Genomic DNA, 27,466 nt, shown 5'->3' on the forward strand with positions numbered 1-27,466 from the left:
GTGTGTTTTTCAGCATAAAAATAGAGGTATAAAATCAGAGAAAATAGTAAGCTGAACGCAGCCCTCACCCAGCTTCAACAGGATCATTCCTGGCTGCCCTCTCCTTTACCCTCCAGCCCACCTCCTCCTCTTAGAATTTGAAGCAAAGCCCATAGAGCTTATCGTTTCATCTTTAAATATTTCAATATGTATTGCTAAAAGAGAAAAGCATAATAACCTTATCACATCTTAGCATTTAATAATTCCTTACTGTTACTAAATATCCAAGGCTTTCTCTTCCAGTTATCTCGTGTCATTCTTTCTTTAACTCTTTGAACAGAATCTAAACATGATCCACTTACTGGGATTTTTTTTGTCTGTGTTTTTCTTTTTTGGTAATAGCTTTTCTTGATATATCATTCACATGCCATACAATTCACCCATTTAATATGTATAATTCAGTGGTTTTAGTATATTCAGAGTCGTGCAAATATCACAATTTTTAGAACGTTTTCATCACCCCCCAAAAAAGCCTTCAAACTCATGAGCAGTTGCTCCCCAATCCTCTGAGACCCCAGCAGCCACTAATCTCTGTCTCTACACATTTGCCCGTTCTGAACATTTCATATCAATGACATAATATGTGGCCTTTGTGTCCGGGTTCATTCACTTAGCATAGTGCTTTCAAGGCTCATCCGTGTTGTACTGTGTGTTGAGACTTCATTCTTTTTTATGGCTGAATCATCTTCCGTTGCATGGACAGGCCACATTTTCTTCATTTATCAGTTGATGGACACTTTGCTTCTACTTTTTGGCCATTATGGGTAATGCTGCTATGGACTTTCACATTTAAGCTTTTCTGTGGATATATGTTTTCATTTCTCTTAGGTCTATACCTAAAAGTGGAATCACTGGGTTACATGGTTAAGTCCATATTTAACTCTTTGAGGACTTGCCAGACTGTTTCCAAAGCAGCTGCGCCATTTCCCATTCCTACCAGCAGTTCCTCCACATCCTGGCCAACACTTGTTATGTCCTTTTGCTTATAGCTGTCTTAGTGGGTGCCAAGTGGTATCTCATTGTAGTTATGTCTGGCTTTTTTTTTTTGAGATGGAGTCTTGCTCTGTTGCCCAGCCTGCAGTGCAGCGGCATGATCTCGACTCACTGCAGCCTCCGCCTCCCGGGTTCAAGTGATTCTCCTGCCTCAGCCTCTGGAGTAGATGGGATTACAGGTGTGTGCCACCATGCTCAGCTAATTTTTGTGTTTTTAGTAGAGACAGAGTTTCACCATGTTGGCCAGGCTGGTCTCGAACTCCTGACCTCAAATGATCTGCCTGCCTTAGCCTCCCAAAGTGCTGGGATTACAGGCGTGAGCCACCACGCCCCACAGAGTCAGATTTTTATTCTTGCCTCTACCCTATTTTTTCCCCTCTCCTTACAGGTAACCATTGAAAAGAGATTACTGTTTTTCCTTGCATTGTTATTTTAAAATATAAGCAGGTATATAAACATGTAAGTGTGTACATACAAATGTAGTGCATATGCACACATGTACATATACACATGACTACACAAATACGAACACATCTGTATTTGTATTTTTCTCTCCTTGGGCAAATGGGAGCACAAAAACATACTTTTCTTCACCTGGCTTTTTTCACTTAAAAGTATATCCCAGCCAGTGGTGGTGGTGCACACCTGTAGTCCCAGCTACTTGGGAGGCTGAGGTGGGAGGATCCTTTGACACCAGCAGTTCAAGAGTAGCCTGGACAATGTAGTGAGACTGCATTTCTTTAAAAAAAGAAAAATAGATATATCCCAGAGACCACCAAAGTCTGTATTGGCTGCTATAACAATTTACCACAAGCTTGGTAGCTTAACAAAAATTTATTTCACGGTTCTCAAGGCCAAAAGTGCTAAATCAAGGTGTCACCAGGGCTACACTCTTCAAAGGCCCTAGGGGAGGATCCTTCCTGCCTCTTCCGGCTCCTGCTGCTGCTGACAATCCTTGGCTTGTGCAAGAAACATGACTCCGTTCTTGGCCCCATGGTGACATCACCGTTCCCTCTGCGTTTCTCCCTGTCTTCTCTCTGTTAGAAGAACATCTGCCATTGGATTTAGGGCCTACCCGGTTAATCCAGGATGATCTCATCTCCAGGTCTTTAATTACCTCCGCAAAGACTCTGCAAATCAGGTCACGTTCCCAAGTTCCAGGTGGACATATCTTTAGGGCCACCATTCAATCCACTATGGTCTGTCCTCTGCACCCCCCCTCCAAATTCACATCCAACCCACAAGCAAAATACATTCATCCCATCCCCATATCCCCCAAAGTGGTACGTTTAAGTGTTCTTTTGATTTTACCTTTGCACACAACGTTAGTGGATGTACCATAGTTTATTCAACCATCTTCTGGTTGTTTCTAGTCATACTATTAAAAATAATTTAACAGGCCGGGTGTGGCGGCTCATACCTGTAACCCCAGCACTTTGGGAGGCCCAGGCGGGCAGATCATGAGATCAGGAGTTTGAGACCAGCCTGACCAACATGGTAAAACCCCATGTCTACTAAAAATACAAAAATTAGCTGGGCATGGTGGCGTGCACCTGTAATCCCAGCTACTCAGGAGGCTGAGGCAGGAGAATCACTTGAACGTGGGCGGTGGAGGTGGCAGTGAGCTGAGATCGTGCCATTGCCCTCCAGCCTGGGCAACAGAGCGAGACTCCGTCTCAAAAAATGGTAATTCAACAATGAAAGTCTTCAGACATCTTTTCACATTTTTGCCAGGGTTTCTTTTTTTATTTTATTGATAGAAACGGTATTGCCATGTTGCCCATGCTGGTCTCCAACTCCTGGTCTCAAGCTGTCTTCCTGCCTCGATCTCCCAAAGTGTTGGGATTTCAGGTGTGAGCCACCCTTTGCCAGGGTTTTCGTGAGATACATCCCAAGAAGTGGGATCTCTGGGTCAACGGTAATGCATGTGGCATGTTGCTGGGTGTCGCTGCATTTTTCTCGCAGGGACTTCGCCATTTTGTATTCTCACCAGCGATGTACGAGACAGTTCCCTCACAACCTCAGCAATAGAATGGTGTCACATTTGTGAGTCTTTGCCAATTGCAGAGGTGAGAAAACATCTCAGCACAATCAAAATTTGTGCTTATGAGCAAAGCTGCTCTAATTATAGAGGCCTGTTGGTAAGTTTTAGTATCAGTTAGGGCTAGCCCTCCTTCCTTCTTTCTCAGGGCTTTCCTGGATATTCTTGCTTATTTGTTCTTCCAAATGAATTTTATAATTACCCTGTCTAGCTCCAGGGAAAAATATTATGGAATCTACTGGAATTGCATTAAACTTACAAATTTGGGAGAACCGACATCTTTATGATGTTAAATCCGCTTATCCAAGAATGTATTTTCAGTTGTCCAAGACTAATTTTGTGCCTTTCAGGAATGCTTTACAGTTTTACTCATACATATTTTGGATATTTCTTCATGGGTTTTTGTCTATTTTGTTTTCTGTCTTTGTCTGCATAAAGACAGAAAATAACAATAAGATAAATACACATACATGCAAGGCTATTTACCTTTTTTCAGACTTTGGTGAAAAAACGTGTTTCCCCATTAAACAAGATGTTGAGGCCGAGTGCGGTGTCTCATGCCTGTATCCCAGCATTTTGAGAAGCTGAGGTGGGAGGACCGCTTGAGCCCAGGAGTTCAGGACCAGCATGGGCAACATAGCGAGACCCCGTTTCTACAAAAAAAATACAAAAAGTTAGCTGGGCATGGTGGCATGCACCTGTGGTCCCAGCTACACAGGAGACTGAGGTGGGAGAATTGCTTGAGCCCCAGAGGTCAAGGCTGCAGTGAGCCGTGTTCACGCCATTGCACTCCAGCCTGGATGACAGTGAGACCCTGTCTTGAAGAAAAAAAGTGGCCAGGGCCGTGGCTCACACCTGTAATCCCAGTACTTTGGGAGGCCGAGGTGGGAAGATCATGAGGTCAGGAGTTCGAGACCAGCCTGGCTAACATAGTGAAACCCCATCTCTACTAAAAATATAAAAATTAGCTGGGCATGGTGGCATGCGCCTGTAGTCCCAGCTACTCGGTAGGCTGAGGCAGAAGAATCACTTGAACCCTGTAGGTGGAGGTTACAGGGAGCCGAGATTGCACCACTGTACTCCAGCCTGGGCGACACAGTGACAATATGTCTCAAAAAACAAAAACGAAAAACATGGGTTGTGGCTTGTGGTTCTGACCGACTGGCTATACACTGGGGGTTCCCATGACCCCCTCCTCAAGTTCACTGACATGCTAGAGTGGTCCCACAACTCAGGGAAACATGTTTACCCATTTTGTTATAAAGGATATTACCAAAGATACAGATGTAGAGCCTGATGGAAGCGATGTGGAAGGTATGGAAGGAGAGGCACGGAGCTTCCATGCCCTTCCCTAGGCACCACCCTCCAGGAACCTCCGTGTATTCAGCTATCTGGAAGCCCGTGGAAAACCCTGTCCTTTTGTGTTTTTGTTGTTGTTGTTGTTGTTGTTAAGGAATTTTTTATTATACTTTAAGTTCTAGGGTACATGTGCACCACGTGCAGGTTTGTTACATATGTATCCATGTGCCATGTTGGTGTGCTGCACCCGTTAACTCGTCATTTACATTAGGTATATCTCCTAATGCTATCCCTCCCCTCCCCCCACCCCACGACAGGCCCTGGTGTGTGATGTTCCCCACCCTGTGTCCAAGTGTTCTCGTTGTTCAGTTCCCACCCATGAGTGAGAACATGTGGTGTTTGGTTTTTATGGAGGCTCCATTACACAGGCATGATTGATTACATCATTGACCACTGGTGATAAACTCAACCTTCAGCCCCTCTCCCCTCCCCAGAGGTCAAGGGGGTGGGGCTAAAAGTCCCAAATCTGTTATCTTGCCTTGGTCTTTCTGGTGACTGGTGGCCAGCCCCTATCCTGAGGCTACCTAGGGCCCCCAGCTACCATCATCTCATTCGCATAAAAAAGACACTCATTACTCTGGATGTCTCAAAACAAACAAACAAAAAACCTTTTAGCCTGGGAATGGTGGCTCACACCTATAATCCCAGCAGTTTGGAAGGCCAAGGCAGGTGGATCACCTGAGGTCAGGAGTTTGAGACCAGCCTGACCAACATGGTGAAACCCTGTCTCTATTAAAATACAAAAACGTAGCCGGGTGTGGTGGCGGGCGCCTGTAATCTCAGCTACCCAGGAGGCTGAGGCAGGAGAATCACTTGAACCCTGGAGGTGGAGGTTGCAGTGACCTGAAATCACGCCACTGCGCTCCAGCTTGGGCAACAGAGTGAAACTCTGTCTCAAAAACAAACAAAAAAACAAAAGTCAAAAATAACTTTTAGCAATGCTACTGTGGCCAAATTTTACTTGTTGCAGTTGCTGTAGCAGAAAGAAGAAGGCCTTTCCCTCCTGGCTACCTATGGGCACTCCCTGTCTTCTCTCTGGTCCACTCTTCTACAGTCCCCAACTTGAGCTAACTCCCACTTGTCCTTGGATAGCTTAACCAGGACTTTCTCAAGGAGGCCGGAAGTGGTCTCCATCCCTGAAGAAATTTGGCCGCTCTGCTTTATGTACGTGTATGAGTTCACTAGGGCTGCTGTAACCAAGTCCCGCAGACTGGCTTCAACAACAGACATTGATTTTCTCACTGTCTGGAGGCTGGAAGTTCAAGATGAAGGCACCGGCAGGCTGGTTTCCCGAGGCCTCTCCCCTCAGCTTGCCGCCTCCTCACGTGGTCATCACTCTGCATGCATGACCCTGGGGTCTCCTTTTTTTTTTTTTATAGGGACACCAGTCAGATGGGACTAGGGCCCCACCCTAGCGGCCTGATGTTAAAACATAACCACTTCTTTAAAGAAGTTATCTCCGAATATAGTCACATTCTGAGGTACTGGGAAGTTGAGACTTCAACATATGAATTTGGGGGTACATAATTCAGCCCCTAGCAGTATTTTTCCACATCACTCAACACTTCTCTCATTAGGGATTCCCCACTCTTGATTGGGAAGACCTGTTTCATGACTGTCTTCCCCATGGACTGTAAGAGGGACCCAGCAGAGGGACACAGTCACTCCAGAGCGTGGCTGACCCTCGGGCCTTGCATTCTACCTGGTGCAGACGGAGGGCTCCGTAAATAGGAATCGGATGAATCAATGAGCCAAGGCTCTGTTTGTTTCCAATGGCTGCTGTACTTAGTGGCTTCAAACAACACGTATTTATCCTTTTCCGTTTCTGGAGGGTAGAAGTCTAAACTGGGTGTGAATGGGCTAAAATCAAGTGCCAGCAGGGCTGTGTTCCTTCCACAGGCTAGTGGGGAGATTGTTTCCTGGCCTCTTCCAGCTTCTAGAGGCCACTTGCATTTGTTTGCTTATGGCCCCAGCCTCCATCTTCAAGGCCAGCAGTGTAGCAGCTTCAAATCTCCCTCTCTGCTCTCTGCTTCCATTGCCACATCTTCTCTGACCCTGACCCTCCTGCCTCCCTTTTATAAGGACCCCTGTGACGACACTGGGCCCACCGGGGCCACCCAGGATCATCTCCCCACGATCTTAGGATCCCTAATCTAATGACATCTGCAAAATCTCTTTTGTCACGTAAGGCAACATCTTAATAGGTCCTGGGAATAAGGGGGTGAACATCTTTGGGGAGGTCATGCTCCAGCCCACCCTAGAAGCACTGAGCTTTGAAGGGCCAGTTCCTGTATTCAGTATGTATGTACTCTGACGTGCATCTCAAGTTTTGCTTTGGAACAAGTGATCAGACGCTCCCCTCTTAGAAGATTTCCAGGCTCCTAGTGAGGTCCAAAGGCAGAGGCTGCACGTTCAGTGGCATTTGGAAGCATGTTGTCTGAGACCTGTGGCTAGAGGCACACGGCCTTCTGGAATCTGTGCCTTTCCATCGTTCCCACTAACAGATGCTCTGGCCAGATTGCTGTTTCTACCCTGCAATTACAGGCAGAATCCCATGAGTAATAAACACAAATTGTTTTATTGCAATGGAATTCGTTTAAAAGAAATACTTCACTGCATCGTCCAATAGAATTATCTGTGATGATGGAATTGTTTTATATCTGCACTAAAATACCGTAGTGACAAGCCACATGTAGCTCTTGAGCATCTGACATGTGGCTAGTGTGACTGAGGGACTGAATTTGAGCTTTTAAGTTAAATTCATTTTCACGTAAATAGCAACCGTGGCTAGTGGCTACCATTCTAGAAAAATCCCATTTCCAACCCAAGGCACCTGGACAAGGAGCAGCTTTTCTCAGAGGCCAGGTCCTGGGTGAGAAAAGCTGTTCACTGTCCAGGTGCAATAAGATAACTGACTTCTGTCTGTGCGTGGTGGAGATGCTGTCCAATGATGGCTGTCGTGCATCAGTTTCCAGCTCCCCATTCAGTAGTTCGAAGCAAGCCATGGCAGGAGAATTTACACCATAAGAATCAGCACAAGCTACGAATCAAGGCTCCCTCCCCATGCCCTGCCCCTGGAGAGCTGGGTTATTTAACGTTGACTGACATGCCACTGTGCATATGCCTACTGGAGGAGACAGGCCTACTGCATTGCCTTGGCAACATCTGAGTCTCCTGGCACTCACAGAGAAAAAGGAGACAGTGGCAGCTCCACAGTTCTTATCGTCAGAGAGGAAACGCACCATATGGTTTTTTAAGGGATGGCAACACTTCTCTTAGCCCTTAGAGCTAACGGGCTCTTTTCTCAGGCTTCCTAGCACAGGCAATGTCCTTGACAACAATTCCACTCCACTGCAAAAGCAGAGGGATTTCAAAGCTGTCGTTTGTCACGTCAGTCAAGGCCGTCACTTTGGATAGATGTCAGGGCAACGGGGTCTGAGTTTGCAGCTTTCGGATGTCTGCTGAGATCTGTGAACACAGCCCAGAATGCCTAGCAAAGGCTGGATTGCATATTCTTATATTCCATGTCACTTACTTATTCCCCAAATCTCTTGGGATGCTGGCCATGCGCATAGCCCCCAGCTAGGTATGGAAGCAACTCATTCATTCATTCATTGGAGACAGTGTATTCAGGTGTAAAGGAGTTCCGGATACAAAGATAGATGAAATAGGGTCTTCACCTCCAGGTTTTATAAATCCCCCATTTATAGAATAATTTACCAATACTCAGGGCTGGAATTTGGAGGAGGTGAGGGAGGCACTTACCTTGGGTGCAAAATGTAAGAGGGCACCACAAAAATCAGTAATCAAGATAATATACCGGCCAGGCGTGGTGGCTCACGCCTGTAATCCCACCACCTTGGGAGGCCTAGGCGGGTGGATCACCTGAGGTCAGGAGTTTGAGACCAGCCTGGCCAACATGGCAAAACCCCGTCTCTACTAAAAATACAAAAATTAGTCGGGTGTGGTGGTAGGCGCCTGTAATCCCAGCTACTCAGGAGGCTGAGGCAGGAGAATTGTTTGAACCTGGGAGATGGAGGTTGCAGTGAGGCAAGATCATGCCATTGCACTCCAGCCTGGGCGACAAGAGCAAAACCCCATCTCAAAAAAAGAAAAAAAAAATACATATATACATATATACACATATATATATACACACATATATATGTATATATGTACATATATATGTATATATATAATTTATAAAATCAAAATTACTGCAGAAAATTACAATGTACAAGATATGAACATTTTAAATAAAGACAGGCTGTTGTGGTTTGTTTCACTCCCCTTCAGTGTTGGGCAAGGGAGCATAGTCAATTCCAATCAGCGAGGGGTTACTTGGCCAGGAGGTATCTGAAGGGGAGGTTTATGTGGGTGCAAATAAATTGGGCCACGGGGAGCATTAGACATAGTTTCTGTGCATGTGTGTTTTGGTTGTAGGGTCTTTATTGACTTTTTTCACTTGGTTCAAAATACAAGAGGATATCTTGATCACTGTATTTAGGGGCGCACATCTTTTCTTGTGTCTCAAGTTCTAATAATAAGGCGCTGCTTGCGCTCTTTCCAGATCTCTCACTTAAGTCTCACTCAGCTACAAGTGGTGGATACTATTACTCTTCCTCCTTCTCCTTGTTTTACAGAAGGGAAAAGTGGGGCTTGCAGAAGCTTGGCAAAATAGCACAGGCAGTAATATTGCAATATAGCCATGTAATACTTCAAGATGGTGTATGATTAAAGCTGTTGGCTGAGAACATTTGGGAAAATTTTAGTTCTGGTGTAACAAACCCTGTATCCCAGAGACAGTGCTACGTGCTGGGCTTTCAAAGAACAGGTAAGTGCAGCTCCCCTCTGTTCCTCCAGGAGCTCAGGGGTTAATGCGAGTAAATGATTTGGGTCTAAGCTGGTGAGTGCTGTCCAGAGGGTCCCAGGGAGCTGTGGCTCCAAGAAGGGTGGAGGGGATGGTCAGAGGCGCCTGGGGAAGAAGCTGGGGTCCCCGCCAGAGAAGACCTAGCCTGACCCCAGGGTGCTCCAGCCTCCATCAGAACAGGAGGCTGATGTCAGGGCTGTCTCTGAGCCTGTCTGCAAAATGAGTGCACAGCAGTAGATCTGCTCTACTCCTGTTAACCAGCTGCTGCGAGAATCAGATGACATGCTGCAGAGGAAGGCACTCTCTACAGGGTGCATGTGCTGAGGCGGGCGGATCAGTTCAGATCAGGAGTTCGAGACCATCCTGGGCAACATAGTGAAACCACATCTCTACTAAAAATACAAAAATTAGCCCGGCGTGGTGGTGGCACCTGTAATCCCAGCTACTCAGGAGACTGAGGCACAAGAAACGCTTGAACCCAGGAGGGAGAGGTTGTAGTGAGCTGAGATTGCGCCACTGTAGCCTGGGCGACAGAGCAAGACTGTCTCAAAAAAAAAAAAAATATATATATATATATGTATAATATATATTATATATACAAACACACACGTATATATATATGGGGGCTTGGACACAAAGAGGCAACAGGGTCCTCACCCCCAGGTTTTGTAAAACCCACCATTTATAGAATAGTTGAATAGTGAGTTTTAACAATTTAGTGGTGGGAAAATGTCTGTTTTAAAAATATAGTGCATCCAAATCTATGAAAACTTCCCATCCACCTCTGTGCCCAGCCACACAGTTTTCCTCCCTAGATACAACACCCTCAGCAGTTCCCGATGTCTCTTTTCAGAGGTGGTTTGTGGTGCACACACAGGTGGGCAATGACACGTCCCACATGCCGGGAGTACTATCTTTAAGGGATTTATAATGAAGAGAGCTTCCAGCACACATACAATGGGGAACTCTTGAAAATGGCTAGGAAATGGAACATCTTGGGCATCAAATTATACTCCATCAGTAATTCAAAACCAGGGTTTCTCAGCTTCAGCACTATTGTATTGATATTTTGGGCCGAAATGTTCATTGTCCCGGGAGGTAGGAGTGGGGAGGGAGCTGTCCTGTGCACTGTAGGATGTTCAGCAGCAGCCCTGGCCTCTACCCACTCAATGCCAGGAGCACACGGCTCCTCCCACTTCAGTTGTGGCTGCCAAAAATGTCCCCTGGGGGAAAGGGAGCAACATCACCCCATTAAGAACCACTGTTCTAAACCTTGTATTACATCTGTAGAAAACTGGCAGATAAGAGAAAAAATGTAGAGGATTCAAAGGGATAGGAAAGAGAAATCTGTGAAGACAATGGAAAGAGCCTGTAGTCCCAGTTACTTGGGAGGCTGAGGCAGGAGGATTGCTTGGGCCCAAGAATTTGAGGCTGCAGTGAGCCATGATTGTGCCACTGCACTCCAGCCTGGGAGACAGAGCGAGACCCTGTCTCGAATGAACAAAAAACTCAAAGGTTATTATTCCGTAACTATTGAAAGAATCTTTTCATGAAGGATGGTAATAACCAGCTTTCTATCTCCACACAGGGCAAAATAAAAAGAAGTAGGTTTAAATGAAAGAGAAATTAAAACTGGACATACAGATGATTAAATATTAACAATGGCCCCTGAATGGCACTTTCTTTCCTAAAGGTCTTCATGAGCAGAATAATCTAGGATGGCTAGGAATTGTTCCCTCGGGGCTTTGTGGTTAAGAATTCAGGATCTTCAAGTAATGAAATCTGCATTAAAAAATTAGCCAAAACTATTTATTCCATAATCATGTCTATATGGTGCTTTTAAGAAAACATTTTTTTTCTTGCTATAAAAGCAATACATATTCACTGTGGAAGAATTAGACAATATCTCTAAGCTTAAAAGAAGAAAAATTTAAAACACCCTTAATCCCACTAACCAGTGAGATACCATGTTTGATACTTTGGTGAATTCATTTCCTAATAGTTTTCTGTGTTCGTAAAGGTATATGTGTAGATATAAATATATTACACCTACATAGAAGCAACGGATCACTCAGCATATAACGCTTTGAAGCTTCCACTTTTTTTCCATTTAATCCACTGCAGATGTCTTTTTACATCCGTGTGTACCACCATATTAGTTTTAATTCTTCCACTGCACAGATGTCTTATAATTTAAAACATCCCCTGTTTTTGGAGATTTAACTTGTTTCCAGTGCTTTGAGATCATAAATAATATTGCAGCAAACTTTCCCTAGTCAGGGGTTTGCACACCGTTCTTCCCCCCACCCCCACTCCCCACATCCCAGGACAAATTCTTGGACATCAAGTTGCTGGAGCACATTATACCAACAGCTGTAGGGCCTGGAGTAATTGGTGAAACTGTGTATTTGTAAGGCATTTGGTAGGAAAAATGCTAAACAGACCACCAGAAAGATTGCTCAACTTACATTCCCATGGGTGGTATTGGTTTTTGCTTTTTTTGGTTTTGTTTTTTAATCTTGGCTAAAATGACAATTTGAAAGGCGAGGGTGGAAGGTGTTCAGAGAGCTCTCTCATTCTGTTGAGAATTGCTTGGCCCAGTTATGGGCCTTGTCTGAATTGCCGGTTTGCTGCAATGTTTTTTACAATTGAGCAATCACCTAGAAAAAAGAGAAGGTGAAACTAATCTACTGCAAAGAAACTGCTCGAGGATGAAGAAGGTTGCCTGTATTTCGTCATTTCAGCCAAGCCGGAACACGGAGCAAGGCTGTCTGCACCGTGCTACCATCCTCTTCAGGCTGCAGGGCATTTTATATACCCACCACCTCCCACTGATGCTGGAAAATCCGGTCACAGAATTCCGTGCAGCCCAGCCCCTGAGGGTGGGGCGTCCTGTCTCCGGGACGCCGGGTTTTCTCTGGACACGAATGCTCCGGGGGTAAGAGGCGAATGACACTGGCACGGCGGGGCTCCGGAGCCAAGAGGTGACCAAGCTGGCTGGGCAGGGCTGAGTGGCTGGGCCGAGCACGTGATGCTCCCAGCCGGCCTCCGGGGCCCTCTGGGCTGAAATCGACATTTGCCTCTGGCAGGAAAATGAGCTTGTCAGTTTCTGCCTCCATTAGACCCTCAACCCAAAGGAGCAGGAGATTTCGGTAGCGTTTTAACTTTATATCTCAGAATCTGAAAGCGGAAGGTAAGCTGCTTATCATTCAGAAAAACAAATTTGAGAGGAGTGACCTAGTAAACTACACTGCGACTTTGTTGATTTTTAAAATCTGGTGTTGAAAATAATTGATCGCTGTGAAAGTCAAGGGCTGTATTTATCCCCAAATTAGAGATTAACCTTCTGAACAGAAATTTGGTTAATTTGGAGGGCATCATGGTATAAGGGCCAGGGTTAAATATAGAAGGACACGAAAGCTGATGGAATAAACTGCAAGTAAATTTAACTCTAACCTGCTTGTAAAACAATCTATTCCATGTCTCTTTCAGGGCTGTGAGAAAAGGGAATGTTAAAATTGTGATTTTTAACTCAAGTGAAAGTAAATGAATCTATTTGCAATTGGAATACAAATAAAAGCAGTCTTTGCTTTTGTCCTTTTACATTTCAAAAACGCTTGTGTATTTTGGCAAAAGAAAAGTTTATATGTGCACTGCTTAAGTTTGAAATACGCTATTTCAAATTTACAAAATTATCACAGTTGTAATTTTCTAAAGTCTTTCTAGGCAAGGCTGTTTCAGTTGTGAATGAGAAATGTTGACATTGTGCATATTTTCTGTGATAGTAAAATGACTCACTTCTTCAGAATGTGATAAAAATTAGAAAATGTGAAATAATGAGTTATTGTGAATTAACTCATGTCTCAGAGATTAAATGCCTTGCCAGAAGATGTAAGAAAACAGAGACACAAATACAACCATGCTCACGTAACAGTGCTTTATTTTAAATCATCACATACTTAAGTAAGTAGTAGAAATACGTGGTGTCACCATTTTTTCCTTTGGCAAATACAAATTAATATTGGAATGCAGCTATTCAGAGTAATTAAAGCATTATTCATCCGTGCAATTAGTATAATGTTCCACAATGAATTGCTTTGAACTAAAGTGTTTGGTATAATAGTCGATATACGGCTTGAAACATAGAAACTCTAGGGAAAGTATGTCCATGCTATATTTTGTGTCATTTTGATTTGCACAAAATGTTTATTTCTCCACTGCATTTGATAAATACTAGTTTTAAAATAAAATATGAAATTGTATTTCCTTTCACTGTAATCCCCTTATTGCTAATTCTTTTGAAATCCTATTACACGCTTGGAGCCTGTAATAATTTGGATTTCTCCTCCTGTGTGTTGTTTTTCATAATTCTTCGCGAAAGGCCAGGCAAGCTGCACACATCACGCGAAACGCCTGAGGGGCGGCCAGCGCGAGGGTTTCTGGCCATCGCCCGTCACCTCCCGGGACTTCCAGGGTCTTCCCCCCACCCCGCGCACACCTCCCTGCCTCGCCCGGAAGGCGTCACGTGGCAGCGTGGGGCCCGCCTCCTGGTGATGTCACGGCGCTCGCAGCCGTCGCGCTGAAGAAAGGATGCTCGAGGATGCTGTCCAGGTGGGCGGCCGCGGGCGCGATGCGGCACTGCAGGTAAGGGGCGCGTGGCGCCTGGATGCCCTCCCCGGCGCCCCCGGCAGCGCGGACGCTGCAGGTGGAGCCCGGCCCGCGGGCCTGCAGCCCGGCTGCGCCCCCAGAGACCCAAAGTGGGGCCTCTGGCTGCTGCGGCGCCTGCTGCCCACAGCTGCCTGCTGCAGCTGCATGCACCCGGCCGGGGATGGCTCGTGGCAGGCCCACGCGTGACTTGGGTCTTGGCGTGCCCGCCCGGAGAAAGTGGGCAGGGGCCAGACAGAAAGACGGGGGAGGGAAAAAAACCGCTCCGGCGGGGGAACAAAATCTGAAGTGACCACACTGCATGCATTCTAAGTAGACAGAGGGGCTTTTAAGAGGTAACTATCAAGTGTTTTCCTAGTGTCATTCTGCTTCTTAAATAATGACATGTTTACTAATTACAGGCCTTTGTCCTCAGTAATTAGCCTCATTTCTTTCAAAGCAAAAGCGGGCTGGGGAGTGGAAACTTCTTGGTTAGCAATTTAAGAGCCAGATGTGCAATCTAAATTGCTTCGCATTATTTTGCAAGGTTCCAGCATTTACAGGGCATACGTGAGAAATGTATTTTTTTTTCCTTCCAGGTGTTTTAAGTAGATTAAAAAAGAACGGTATCCAATACAATAAAAATAAATTGCAGCTTCCAAAGATAACACGTGAGTGTAAGAGACAGCTACATCTCTAAGAACCAAATGATCTTTAGCAGAGAGTGGGGGTGGAGATAACACCAAAACCTAAGAATTCCCAGAGTTCTTTTTAATTCTCTCGCTGATAATTCGCTTGCTGAATGGAGGGGCTTGATGACTCAGCGCCAGATGGAGGGGGGTCAGGTGACTTCAGTTCTAGCATGACAGTGGGTGGGGGATTTTAATGGACTCTTTCTAGAGCGTTTACATGCCTTTCTCGGGGTCAGGAAGAAACTATAGCCAGGACGTGTGTGGGCACCCTTAGGGGAAGAATGTGGCATTTTTTTCCCCTCTAAAACCTGACCCTTCTGGAAGCTTTGTTGTCACTAAACTGTATTGGAACTCACATCATGAATAATTTGACCAACCAGCAACATTGGGGGGCCTGTAAAGCAATGCTGTTTCCATCAATAATTGAAGGAGGCATTTCTTTCAGAATTTGGGACACCCAGATGTGTTGCTGCAGTAATTTAGTAACTTGTTTATTGCAATTTTCTTCCTTTGGTTCAGTTTGGTTACACAAGTTAAGATCCCCGGGTCCCCACCCTCCCTTCTCCCCCAGCCCAACCCTAGATAGAGCAAAGCAGATGATAGAGGTGGATCTAATAGAGACCTAGATTCCACTTTTGGCTTTGTGACTGTGCAGCCTTGGACATGTCGTTTTGTGTCTTTGGGCCTCGGCTATCTCGTCTTCAAAGTAACAAAGGGATTTAGGTCAGGGTGTCTCAACCTTGGCACTACTGGCATTTGGGGCCAGATAACCCCTTGTGGTGAGGCTGTCCTGTGCATTGTAGGATGTTTAGCACAATCTCTGACCTCCACCTACTAGATGCTAGTAGCACTTCCCCCTCCCAGCCCCCAGTTGTGACAGTCAAAAATGTTGCCAGACATTGCCAAATGTCCCCTGAGGGCTCCCTTGTCCCCTGTTGAGAACCACTGATTGAGATGATCTCAAAATATTCTTCTTCGGGTTCCAAGAATTCATTTTCTTATGATTGGTTTGATGCCAAGCCCTTGATCAGAAATCTGATTCCCTTTCTTAATATCATATATATTGGAAAACACAATGTGAAGGCGTTTTTATGCTGTGAATTTCCAGAAATAGCTTCTGTGAAAAGGGGAGGAGCTGTTTGTATGCCATTTGTAGCTGAGAGGCTAGCTTGGCAGAAAGGAGAGTGTTAGGGAAAGAGGAAAAAAACAGAGCACTAGATGAACGTGTGTTGAAACCTGCCGGGGCTTCATGCTCAGCAGACCTGGAGCACGTCCCTGGACATACTCACTCTAACCCTGGGTTAGACCTAACAGCTGAGAGTCCATTTCCTTGTCTGCAAAAATGAGAATAACAGTGTCCACTTGGAGGTGTTGTGAGGATGAAACGACACGACATCTGGTGCTGGTGCGGGACGTCGTGAGGACAAGAGGATGGTAATGTCTATGCAGCTAGGAGGAGGCAAATACAAACTGCCCGCACCCCAGTGACGCGGACACTCGCTTAGGGCAGACATGGTCTCATGCTTTAAGCTTCAGTCCAGGACGTGCATCTAAAGATCTGGCTTTGACACCTAGGAGGGTGACCATGGCTGCATCACTTCACCCCGCAGAGCTGCTGTCGGATCTGTAGAGTGGGGCCAACTGTACTTGCTGACTCTGCTTCCTTGGCTATTGGGGAGGGACGGATGGAAGTGAGAGGGTCTGCAGGCTGGGAAACTCCCGAGAGACAGGAAGCGGGGTTGGCAGCAGCGTAGCAAGGGGGGGACATGTTTACTATGTGTGTGTATGTGGTGGTGGTGGGGTGCTTAGAATGGCCAGAAAACATTTCCTTGTGCCCCAGGCTTTGGACTTTGATGTGTCCCTCCCCTGCATTCCCTTTCCCTTGCCATCAGGTTGCTCTCTCTCTCTCTCTTTCCGTCTCATCTTTCCTGGCACCATGAAAATGGTATCCTGGGGGAGATAGGAAAGCCCTGGTGGGGGAGGTTGGCCTTCGGTGAGGAGACCCACTGTGCAGAGGGGTGGGATGAGAGCAGCTGGCTCCATCCACTCCCCACGCCACCGTACTCACAGGCTTCAGTCCATGGCCATCCCAGGGCAGGCCTGTCACGCTCCTGTGTGCCTCCGGTGGGCTTGGTGCTCTGTATGAGCCATCTGGCCTTGTCTCTTCAACAAGGTAATATCATGAAAGAAATTTTTAAAAAGGGAGGTGGGGTATTCTCCATCAAACGAGACTTAAGAGACGGAGTAGCCAAATATCACTTGTGGCCCTCGATTGGATTCGGCCCGAACAAACGTGTAACAGGCATTTTGGGGATGCTTGGAGATGCTTTGATGTGACTGGCTATTAGGTGACACTGGGAGACTGCTGCTGCTTTGATTAGATGTGACAGTCTGTGATGTGGTCGGCAGCCCCTCGGACAGACGCAGTGATCCCTACCCCTGGCAGCTGCAACTTGGCATCACCCTCTCCCCTGGGGTTTGGTCTGGACCAAGTAATGAACTTCCAGTGATTACGTCTAGCAGGGGGTGGGGGAGTGGCACTTCCACCATGAGGGTGTAAAGGGGCTTTTGCCTGGGGTGTGTTTTCTCTCTTGGGTTGCTTACACTGAAGCTGCCATGTCGTGATCAGCCCTACAAAAGGGTCCATCTGCCGTGGTGAGAACCCGAGGTCCATTCCAACAGCCTGAGAAGAACTGAGACCCGCTGATGGTGTGAGGGTGTGAGTGGGCTTGGAGGCAGACCCTTCAGGCCCAGTTGAGTCTTTTTTTTTTTTTTCTTTTTTGAGACAGAGTCTCGGTCTGTCGCCCAGGCTGCAGTGCAGTGGTGGTGATCTCAGCTCACTGCAACCTCCACCTCCTGGGTTCAAGCGATTGTCATGCCTCAGTCTCCCCAGTAGCTAGGAATACAGGGACACGCCACCACGGCTGGCTAATTTTTGTGTTTTTAGTAGAGATGGGATTTTGCCATGTTGGACAGGCTGGTCTCGAGCTCCTGACCTCAGGTGATCCACCCACCTTGGCCTCCCAAAGTGCTGGGATTACAGGCATGAGCCACTGTGCCCGGCCCCAGTTGAGTCTTGAGATGCTTGCAGCCCTGTGAGACACCTTGAGCTGAGGCACCAGCTAAGCCACTCCAGGGTTCCTGACACAGAAACAGTGACATGAGACATGTTTGTGTCCTGCTGCTATGCTTTGGGATAATTTGTTAGGCAGCAATAGATAGCTAATACATGTGTTTATGTAGAAAAGTCTTATTGTTTCGAGATGCATACTAAAGTGTTTAGAGATAAAATGTCATGGTAGCAATCATTTACTTTTTTTCTTTTTTTGATGTTTTTTTGAGATCTCTTTAATGTATGTCTTAATAGGAGACAGATGAATTCTCATACTTGGTTCTACATTCAATCTGTTTCAATATCGCATGTCATGTAGCCTCTGGAAAATTCCATTGTATGCTCATGAGAGAATGAACTTAGAAAAAGGCAAATAACAATGTCAGAATATTGTGAAATGTTTTTGACATCATGGACTCCCTTCAAGGGTTTTGGGGAGTCCAAGGAGTCCCCAGATGACACTTTGAAAATCAGGCTTCAAGATCAATAATTTACTTTTAAATGGTTCAGTTAAATGAAGAGAGAGAAAGAGATAAAGCAGACAGAGCCAAATGTGAACTACTGTTCAGTCTGATTGGTGTTATTCACTGGATTCTTCTGGATGATGTTCTGTGTAATTGAAAATGTTCATAATAAAAAATTAAGAAAAAAGAAAAGAAATGTAAACCCTTAGACACATTGGGGATTCTGATTGAATAGGTCTGGGGGTGAAGCCCAGGGCTTAACCTGTGCTCCAGGTGCCCCCATCACATAGGCCAGAGCCCCCAGCCACTTTGCCCCAGAGGTCCTCGCCTTACCTGCCTCCTCTCCACCTGTCAGCCTTGCAGTAGCAGACCAAAGGGGCTTAGTGTGATGACGCATGTCTTCTACCAACCTGGGGGAAGAGGTGTGTGGGGACAGTCCCCCCTCCTATCCCTTTCCCCATACACACTTTCCCTTGGTAACAAGACCTTTGTTTAACCACATTTTCAGTGGGTGGCTTTTTTATGTGCAGGAATGTTTGTGTGTGTGTGTGTGTGATAAGTATTTTTTTAAATGGCTTTCATTTCTTTTCTTTTCTTTTTTTTTTTTTTGAGATGGAATCTCTCTTTGTTGCCCAGGCTGGAGTGCAGTGGCTCGATCTTGGCTCACTGCAACCTTCACCTCCCAGGTTCAAGCGATTCTCCTGCCTCAGCCTCCTTGTAGCTGGGATTACAGGCACGCACCACCATGCCTGGCTAATTTTTGTATTTTTAGTAGAGACGAGTTTCACCATGTTATCCAGGCTGGTCTCGAGCTCCTGACCTCAGATGATGTGCCCGCCTCGGCCTCCCAAAGTGCTGGGATTATAGGCTTGAGCCACTGCTCCCAGCCCCTTGATTACTTCTTCATTCAGCAAATATTCCTTGGGTCCGTGCGTCTAGGCCAGGGTTTCTCAACCTTGACGCTATGGACGTTAGGGTCCAGATGATTCATTTTTATGGGGGGCTGTTCTGGGCAATGTAGGGTATTGAGCCGCATCCCTGGCCACCATCCACTAGATGCCAGTGGCACCCCCTCTCCCAGCTGTAATAACCAAAAATGTCTCTAGACATGGCCAAATGTCCCCTGGGGGACAATATTGCCCCCAGTTGAGTCCTACAAGTCTAGGCAGTGGGACATATGGTAGGACCAAATGGACAAGGTTCCCGCCCTCACAGGACTGATTTGAGCTGAGGGAAGAGGAAATAGCTGTTGGATAGGCTGTGTGTTGAGTGAAAGGATGGACAGCAAAGGATGCACAGCACTGGACTCCAAACGCTGGTTAGGGAGGGCAAGAAGGCCTCTCTGAGGGGTCGCACTTGAGCAGAGATCCGAATGGAGAGAGAGCCACTTGAGCACAGTGGGCTGAGTGCTCAGGGCTGAGGGAACAGCCAGTGCAAAGGCCCTGAGGCAGGACAGGACAGGAAGTGTTTGCGGAAAGCAGGGAGATCAGCATGTGCAAAGAAGAGCGACCCAGAGAGCAGGGGTGGGGAAAGGTGCTCAGAGGGGCACAGGGGGCAGGCCATCCTGGAACTGGCAGTCGTGATGTCAACCCTGGATTGTCCTCAGTGTGATGGAAAGCCACTGGATGCTCCTGTGTTGGGGAGTGACATGTTCAGACTGGGTTAAAAGGACTGGCTGCTGTCAGGAGCAGAGTCAGAGGTGGGTGAGAAAGAAAGCAGGGCGGCCAGCGAGGAGGCTAGGAGGCGAGGATGGAGGCCAGAAGGGGAGTGGCCAGGGTGACCAGGTGAGTTGGACTGAGGAGCTAACCTCTTTAGCAGCAATGTTGTCCTAGGTGCCAGAGTCAGCCCTTGGTGATCAAAGAAGCCTGGCGTGGGAGGGTAGCGTGAACTGCAGGGCAGGACGTGGAGGCTGCACACGTGTCCTCATGCACCCGGCTCAGTCACAGCATCACCTTTGATGGGCGGTGGCTCCCAGGGACAGCAGAGGAAATGGCCATGCACATTCCCACAGGACACCTGAAAAGCTCTCTTTCGTGGCTGAAGTCTCCCAAGCTGTCAGGCCGCTGGTGGCTCCGGTGATTCTGGCTACACAGCTTGCTTGCTGTCCTCGGGCCCAGCCCATTTGTTCCTGCCACTGAGTCTCTGAATTGGCTGTTCTCTGTGGCTGGAGGGTCAACCCCCACAGTTGTTCCCTTGTTGCCTTCTCCAAGTGGCCCTGGTCGCCCTGCACCGCCTGTCGCGTGCGCTCCTGCGGGATGCAGTGACCTGCAATCGGGGGTTCATGGAAGCCCCTGCCTGCTGGCTTGCCATCTTCACACTGTTCTTGACATGGTCCTGCCCTGCCCCAGGGCCTTTGCACTGGCTATTCCCTTAGCCCTGAGCACTCAGCCCCCTCGTATTCAACAGAGAGCCTGCTGTTGGCTGGGTTGAAAGTAGATGTGAGGCCAGAGCCTTCCTCACAGAGGGGACTTGAACCCTTCTTGAAGCTGCAGAAGAGGTGAGTCCTGGAAGGCTGGGGTCAGGCCCTTGACCTGCCCTGGGGACGACACATGGGAACAGCAGGGTCATGAAGGAGAGGCTGTGGGTGGGTGCTCCCCCTGAGGGTGGTGTTCCCCTCTTTCCATCTGCAGCAGTTGGGGCGCCCAGGATGCGTTTGGGGTTTGCTGATGTGAGAGCTACCCCAACGCCGTGTTTCCTTATGGGGGAGGCTGCTCCTGGTCCTGGGTGCTGGGCCCGTGGCTCCTTTCTGTGGCTGCCGCCCCCCCGGGCCTTGCCCGCAGTTTCGCGATGCTTCCCGATGGCCTGACTGTGTCTTCCTACCTCTTGGCTCTTCGCTTCCCTTCTGGGTTGATTTGGCTAAATATGAAAGTTATTTTTTCGCCCTCCACTCTAACCCTTGGAGGTGCTGGTTGGGTGAAAAGGCCTTTGTGGTTAGCAGATAGGAGGCTCAACCGCCACGATGACAGCCGGGAGATTGTTCCTCTTAGCTTAGTCACGCCTTGTACCAGCTCGCCTTTTACCCCAAACATGGAATTGGCTCAAATGTCAGCCCCTGTGTTGGTCAGAGTGGCCTGCCTGTCTTCACCATGGTGTCCCAGGACACCAGGAACAGCACATGAACGCCGTTTTGGGTGCCTTCCAGCATTTAGCCTTTACACACTTGCTAGTCATGAGTGGCTCCTGAAATTTTCCTTTTATCCATGAGGGGGTGTGAACCTTGGGTAGGCAGAAAATAGATTGTTGTGGAGAAAACCTGTCAGAAAATGGTGAAGGGAAGGCCAGGCTGTGGAGGTGCCAGAAGAGCGAGGGATTTCCCACCTGCACTGTCTTCAGCAGCTGTGATGGCTTGGACTGTGTCCCCACCAAATTCATAGATTCAAGTCCTAACCGTCAGTACTTCAAGATGTGACCTTATTTGGAGCTAGGGCCTTTACAGAGGTCATCAGGGTGAAATGAAGGCATCAGCAGTGCCCATCCCTTCATCTCAGACTTCTGGCCTCCGGAACTGGGAGAAAACCCTCTCCTGTTATCTGAGCCACCCAGTCCGTGGTGCTTGGTTACGGCAGCCCTAGCAAGCACATGCAGCAGCATTTTTTGTGGGTGCGTGAGAGGGCAACCCAGGGGCATTTAATTAAGCGATTCTCACACGGTTTAGGAGAAGCGTGGCCCCCAGTGCCCTCTCCGTGGAGGCACGTGGCTCTGGGTCCTGAGGTGGCAGAGGCCTGCCTGCTGTTGTGGAGAAAGGCCCCTGGGACCTGGGCTGGATCCAGCTGTCCCCTCACTGTTTGTGAGACTTAACCTCTGTGCTGCGGTTTGCTTATCTGTAACTTATCTGTAACGTGGGCCTGAGGGAGGCGGTACTTCACACACGGGGGAAGTGCTTAGAATGAAGCCAGGTACACTGAGCCCTGTACAAAGGTGTTGTGACTATTATTATGGGAAGAAGTCTCTGGGGAAATTCCAAACCCTTGGCTCTTGGCACCAGCAACACAAACACCTCACGGCCCAGCCCTCCTGTCCCTGGGATGGGGGTGTGAGAACACTGAGGCCATTGTGTCACCCGAGGCCACATGTGGTTGGCCTCATCCTGTTTCCAACATGTGGGCTGGGTTTCAATGTGGAACGAATGGCTGCATGGACCTGGGTCCATAGGAAGCCTGCCATGGTCACACACCAGCTGCCTAGTCCTGTGGAAGCCAGACTGTGGTTGAAGGAACACAGAGAGTGCTGGGGGCAGGGCCAGGGCCGGGGCCGGGGAGGAAGTGGGAGGAGGAAAAAGGAAGTGTCTCCGCTGGTTCGAGGCAGAATTTGGAAACAGGCACAGTTTCTTTCTGAACATCCTTTTGCTCTGAGCTTCCCCCTGTTTGAAACTCCTTGGTTGTGTGGCCCTCCACCCCTCACTGGGGGCCACCACCTGGCTCCCGCCACTGTCAGTGCCTTCCTGTCTTCTCCCCTCTGGTGTTTGGAGGGTTAGCTGGAAGGGGTGGAATGAGTCCTGGCCACCTCATCATCCTAAAGGTGTCCGCATTTTAAAAGCAAGACTCAAAATGATTACAAATGAAATTGAAATTCCTGGGGTTTCAGGCAAGGTGGAATAAGGCAATGAAAAGCTTTTGTATTGGAGCCAGCCTCCAAGATGGGCCTTGACCATCCTACCTCCAGGTGTTCATGCTCATGTGTGGTCCCCTCCCATATGGAACCATTCAGGGCTGACCTGTGTCACCAATAGGATACCGTGGAAGGGACAGTGTGTGACTTCCAAAGCTAGGTCATTAGAGACCCTCCTGGTTCTCTTGGACCACCCCCTCTAGAGAAAGCCAACTGCCATGTCACGGGGACATTCAAGCCATCCTGTGGGGATGCCGGCGAGCAAGATGGTTGCTATGTGAGGGAGCCCCCGTCCGGCTTTCAGATGACAGCAACCCTGGCTGACATCCTGACCACAACCTCCTGAGAGACTCTGAGCCAGAAAGACCCAGCCACACTGCTCCCCTCTTCCTGACACATAGAAACTGTGTGAATGGTCAGTGTAAATGGTAATTAGTGATGCAGCATCAGATAACTGAAATGACTAGCAATGGTCCAAAGCTTTCTTGGAGGGGAGGCCCAGTGCTGGTCTCTCCTTGGGTCAGCTCCCCAGGCTCTGGCCATAGCTGCCTTCGTTTTGCCCCTTCTGAAGCTCCACTCTTCTCTGATCGTTCCATATTTGTTCATGGTATTTTCTCTCTCTTTCCTTCCTGGGTTGGAGAGGAGAGGAGCTTCATGCAAAGTTTAGGTCTATTGATGATAAATTAGGGCATATTGAGGATGAGTTTGGATATATAGATTTTTAGTAAATGGGCAACGGTCTGTATTTGATGAAAGTGTATATCCCGTGTATCTCTTTATAGCCTGGAGACTTCAGTAAAATATTTCCCAAATGCCACTGGGGTTTGGCTGTCTGGGCGTTACTGTGGGCATTCGGCGTTTGCAGATGCGGGATGTCATTTTCGATGCGAGCAGCCCCCTTTTCCTCCAGCACCGGGGAAACCTGCCGCAGCCTGTAATACAGCGTGGAGCCCGTGTCCTCTGCCCACTGCACAGGGGATTTGCCAACTCCAGCGCCTTTGCTTTGTCAGGGTTTTCAGACTTCTGACCTCAATTATTTCAGTGGGAGGTCATTTTTGCAAGAAAGGATGCAATGGGTGTTTGAAAAGAGAAAGTATTTCACGGGCACTTCAAAGAAGTGTTGCAAGCATGCCAATGAAAAACCTCACTTTTGTAAAGTGAGGCAGTGAGATTTAATTCCAGCTGATGGCTTGTTTGGGTTGCCTTTGGTCAACTTTTGGTTGAAATCCATGTGCAGAAAAGTGCACAAAGGGTAAGCGTGCAGCTTGATGAATTGTGACAAGGTGAACACACCTGGGTAACAGTGCCCAGATCCAGAAATGGAACATGACCAGTTCCCAGAAGCCATCCTCATGTCCCCTTCCAAGGGTAACTGCTATCCTGAATAACACCACCGGTTCCTTCGGCTTGTTTGGAACTTTGTAGGGATGGAATCTCGGATCCCTTTGTGTCTGCTTTTCTTTGTGTCTTTCTTTTACTTGACATTAGGCTTGTGAGCTTCATTCTTATTATGGGATGGAGTGGTACCTCTTTCCTCCTCATAGCCCTGTATAGCCTAATAGCTTTCCTTGTATGTAAAGTGTCTCTTTTCTCTCACTGCTTTTAAGAGATCCTCTTTTTCACTTGTTTAACAGTTTAATTATGCTATGCCTTGGTGTAGTTTTCTCCATTTTTTGTGTGTGCTCGGGGTTTGTTGAGCTTCTTCTATCTATGGGATTACATAGTCTAATAGTTTAAATCTTTGTGTAAACAAGATTTCCTATATTGAATGTTCTGGTCAGCGTATCTACATTTATTTCAGAGAAACTTCTTGAGAGAGCTTAAAGGGATTTTTAAGGCAGTTTCCCTCTCAAGCTGTCACCTCCTCCACCTCCACTTGGATAAAAACAGTGAAGGGTTTGTCTTGTTGGGCTGATAAGAAACCCTCAGCTTGTGGTGCTTTTAGCCTCTGTTATGGGTCCAGAGTCCACTCCCTCAGGCTCCATTGATTCTGTGTCAAATGCCTGTGGCTGGATATCAGGAGGACGCCTGTTTTTGTCAGCCCAACTCTTTTCATGAGTGAAAAGTAACAAGGGAAACAAGATGAATTCAGAAAAAAAAACAAACAAACCCAGTAAGGAAAGGCAAGGTATGCCCTTCAGACAGGCATTGCTACAAATTTTTATCATGTCTTTTTCTTTTTAAAAAAATATTTTCTGTTTTTCTTTTTAAAAATTTTTAATTTTGCTACAAATTATAAAACTGGTGGGTGACGGTGGACATTTCAAAACCACTCACATTTGACATGGCAGTGACTTCAGGCTGGCCTACGTGGCCTTTTGTTCTCTGTACGTGTACAGATAAAAATCTTTCTTGATTCTTTTTCTTCTTTTTTTCTTTTTTTGAGATGGAGTCTCACTCTGTCGCCCAGGCTGGAGTGCAGTGGTGTTATCTTGGCTCACTGCAAGCTCCGCCTCCTGGATTCAAGCGATTCTCCTGCCTCAGCCTCCTAAGTAGCTGGGATTACAGGTGTGCACCACCATGCCTGGCTAGTTTTGTATTTTTAGTAGAGATGGGGGTTTCACCATGTTGGTCAGGCTGGTCTTGAACTCCTAACCTCAGGTGGTCCACCTGTCTCGGCATCCCAAAGTGCTGGGATTACAGGCATGAGCCACCATGCCCAGCCTCTTATCTTGATTCTTGAGCATGTCTATGCAGTGATGTCCAAAGCATTCAATAGCTGACTACTTGATAGAGTTTTATATCTATTGATGGATATAGTATTAATAACACTCCCTGTAGAATAGAGGTAGTATGTGTGCCTGGCTAAGCTTTTTGTGGCTTAGTGGATACTATTTCTGTATAGCAACGTTCAGCAAACACTTCATTTTATGCAGGTCCAGATAGTAAATAGAGATGAGTAACACAGGCCTTTGCCCTCAAGGAGCTCACAGCCAAATATGGGAGGAAGCATGTTTGTAAACAAAACGCAGTTTCTAAATAAGATTGATGTTAAAAATATTAATATAAACAATATTAAAATTTTAGTGATTAAAACGCAATGGCAAGGATGCAGGTCATGAAATGAGTGGAAAATAGGAAGGGAACAAAAGATTATACTAGGCCAGTGGCTCTTAATGTGCAGCCCCTGGATCAGCTGCAGCAGCCTCCTTGGAAGCTTGTTAGAAATGCAGATTCCCCGGCCCCATCCAAGCGTTGCTGGATCTGAAACTCTGAGGGTGGGACCTGACAGTCTGGGTTTCCCCAGCCCTCCTGGTAATGCTGATGCACATTCAAGCTGAAGAACCACTGGTTTAGACAGTGATAAGCCACCAGGGTTCTGTCGGGAAGCCTAGGACAGGCCATTTTAGTGCCCACGTTGTCCTTGTCCCCTAATTGCCAGAAGCCTCAGCACAGCTTGAACCCTTTTGTTAGGGGACTGATCTTTGCCGGCAATCAATCAATAAAGTATATTAGGGAGTTTTTCTGAATTTTTTTTTTTTTTTGAGACAGAGTCTCGCTGTGTCACCCAGGCTGGAGTGCAGTGGCACGATCTCGGCTCACTGCAACCTCTGCCTCCTGGGTTCATGAGATTCTCTTGCCTCAGCCTCCAGAGTAGCTGCTGGGATTATAGGTGCCCACCGCCACGCTTGGCTAATTTTTGTATTTTTAGTAGAGACGGAATTTTACCATGTTGTTCAGGCTGGTCTCGAGTTCCTGACCTCAGGTGATCCACCCACCTCAGCCTCCCAAAGTGCTGGGGTTACAGGTGTGAGCCACCGCGTCCGGCTCTGAATTCTTAAATGAAGGGAAAGTTTTACTTTGCCCAACTAGTACAGCTTACCACTTTCTTTCTTTTATGGATTGTGTTTTTGATGTCATTTGTAATAACTGTTTGGCTAGCCCTAGGTCTTGCCCATTTGTGTAGGAGGGGTAAAGATCACTCACATGGGTTTACACAGGCAAGGGCATAACTGGCTGAAGAAATATAAAATGCCATGTGATGCTGCCTTCGTTTGGGTCCTTGCAGAAGCGGAACCTGAAATGAGGTTTCTGGTGCAAGTTGATTTGGGAGGGGAGTGGGGAAGTGAGACTAGGAAAGGAAGGCAGCCATTAGGGCCGGGCTGTTAATGTCACGCAATGGGCGACTGGAGCTTAATTCCACACTTTGGAAACTCTAGGAAATGGTGCTGGCTGTGTCATGGGCCCCCAAGATCACCTCTGGGTCCGGTGATTTCCTAGGAGGGTTCATAAAACTTGACACATGTCATATGCATGGCTATGATTTAGTAAAGCAAGAGGACACAGAGAAAAATCAACAAAGGGAAAAGGCTTATGGGGCGAAGTCTGGAGAAAAGTAGGCACGTGCCTCCAAGAGTCCTCTCCCAGTGGAGTCACACAGAACATGCCTATTCCTGCCCATGGTGAGTTGAGATGACATGTGTGAAATGTCCACCAGGGAAGCTCCTTAGAGACTCAGCGCCTGGGATTTGTATTGGGGGCTGCTCACATAGGCATCCTCTGCCTAGCACACATTAAAATTCCAGACTCCCAGAGAGAAAGCAGGCATTCAGCACAGATCACAGTATTTGGACAAAGAGTTTAGGCACAGTGAACCACTCTTACCAGCTCTGGGAATGGTGAGAACCCTCCCAAAATGCAAAT

At 47.3% G+C, this 27,466-nt stretch overlaps 1 protein-coding gene across 1 annotated transcript in view; it reads left to right on the plus strand.

Moving 5' to 3' along the window:
• Positions 1-12,230: 12,230 nt before the first annotated feature.
• CLCN4 (chloride voltage-gated channel 4) overlaps positions 12,231-27,466 on the plus strand; it is an 80,928-nt gene continuing 65,692 nt past the window's right edge. The window contains exons 1-2 of the mRNA XM_003261002.4: positions 12,231-12,495; positions 13,684-13,946. The gene's annotated coding sequence lies outside the window, so the exon portion shown is untranslated. The remainder of the gene's footprint in view (positions 12,496-13,683; positions 13,947-27,466) is intronic.

This window comes from Nomascus leucogenys, chromosome X, assembly GCF_006542625.1.
Source record: "Nomascus leucogenys isolate Asia chromosome X, Asia_NLE_v1, whole genome shotgun sequence".
NCBI lineage: Eukaryota > Metazoa > Chordata > Mammalia > Primates > Hylobatidae > Nomascus > Nomascus leucogenys.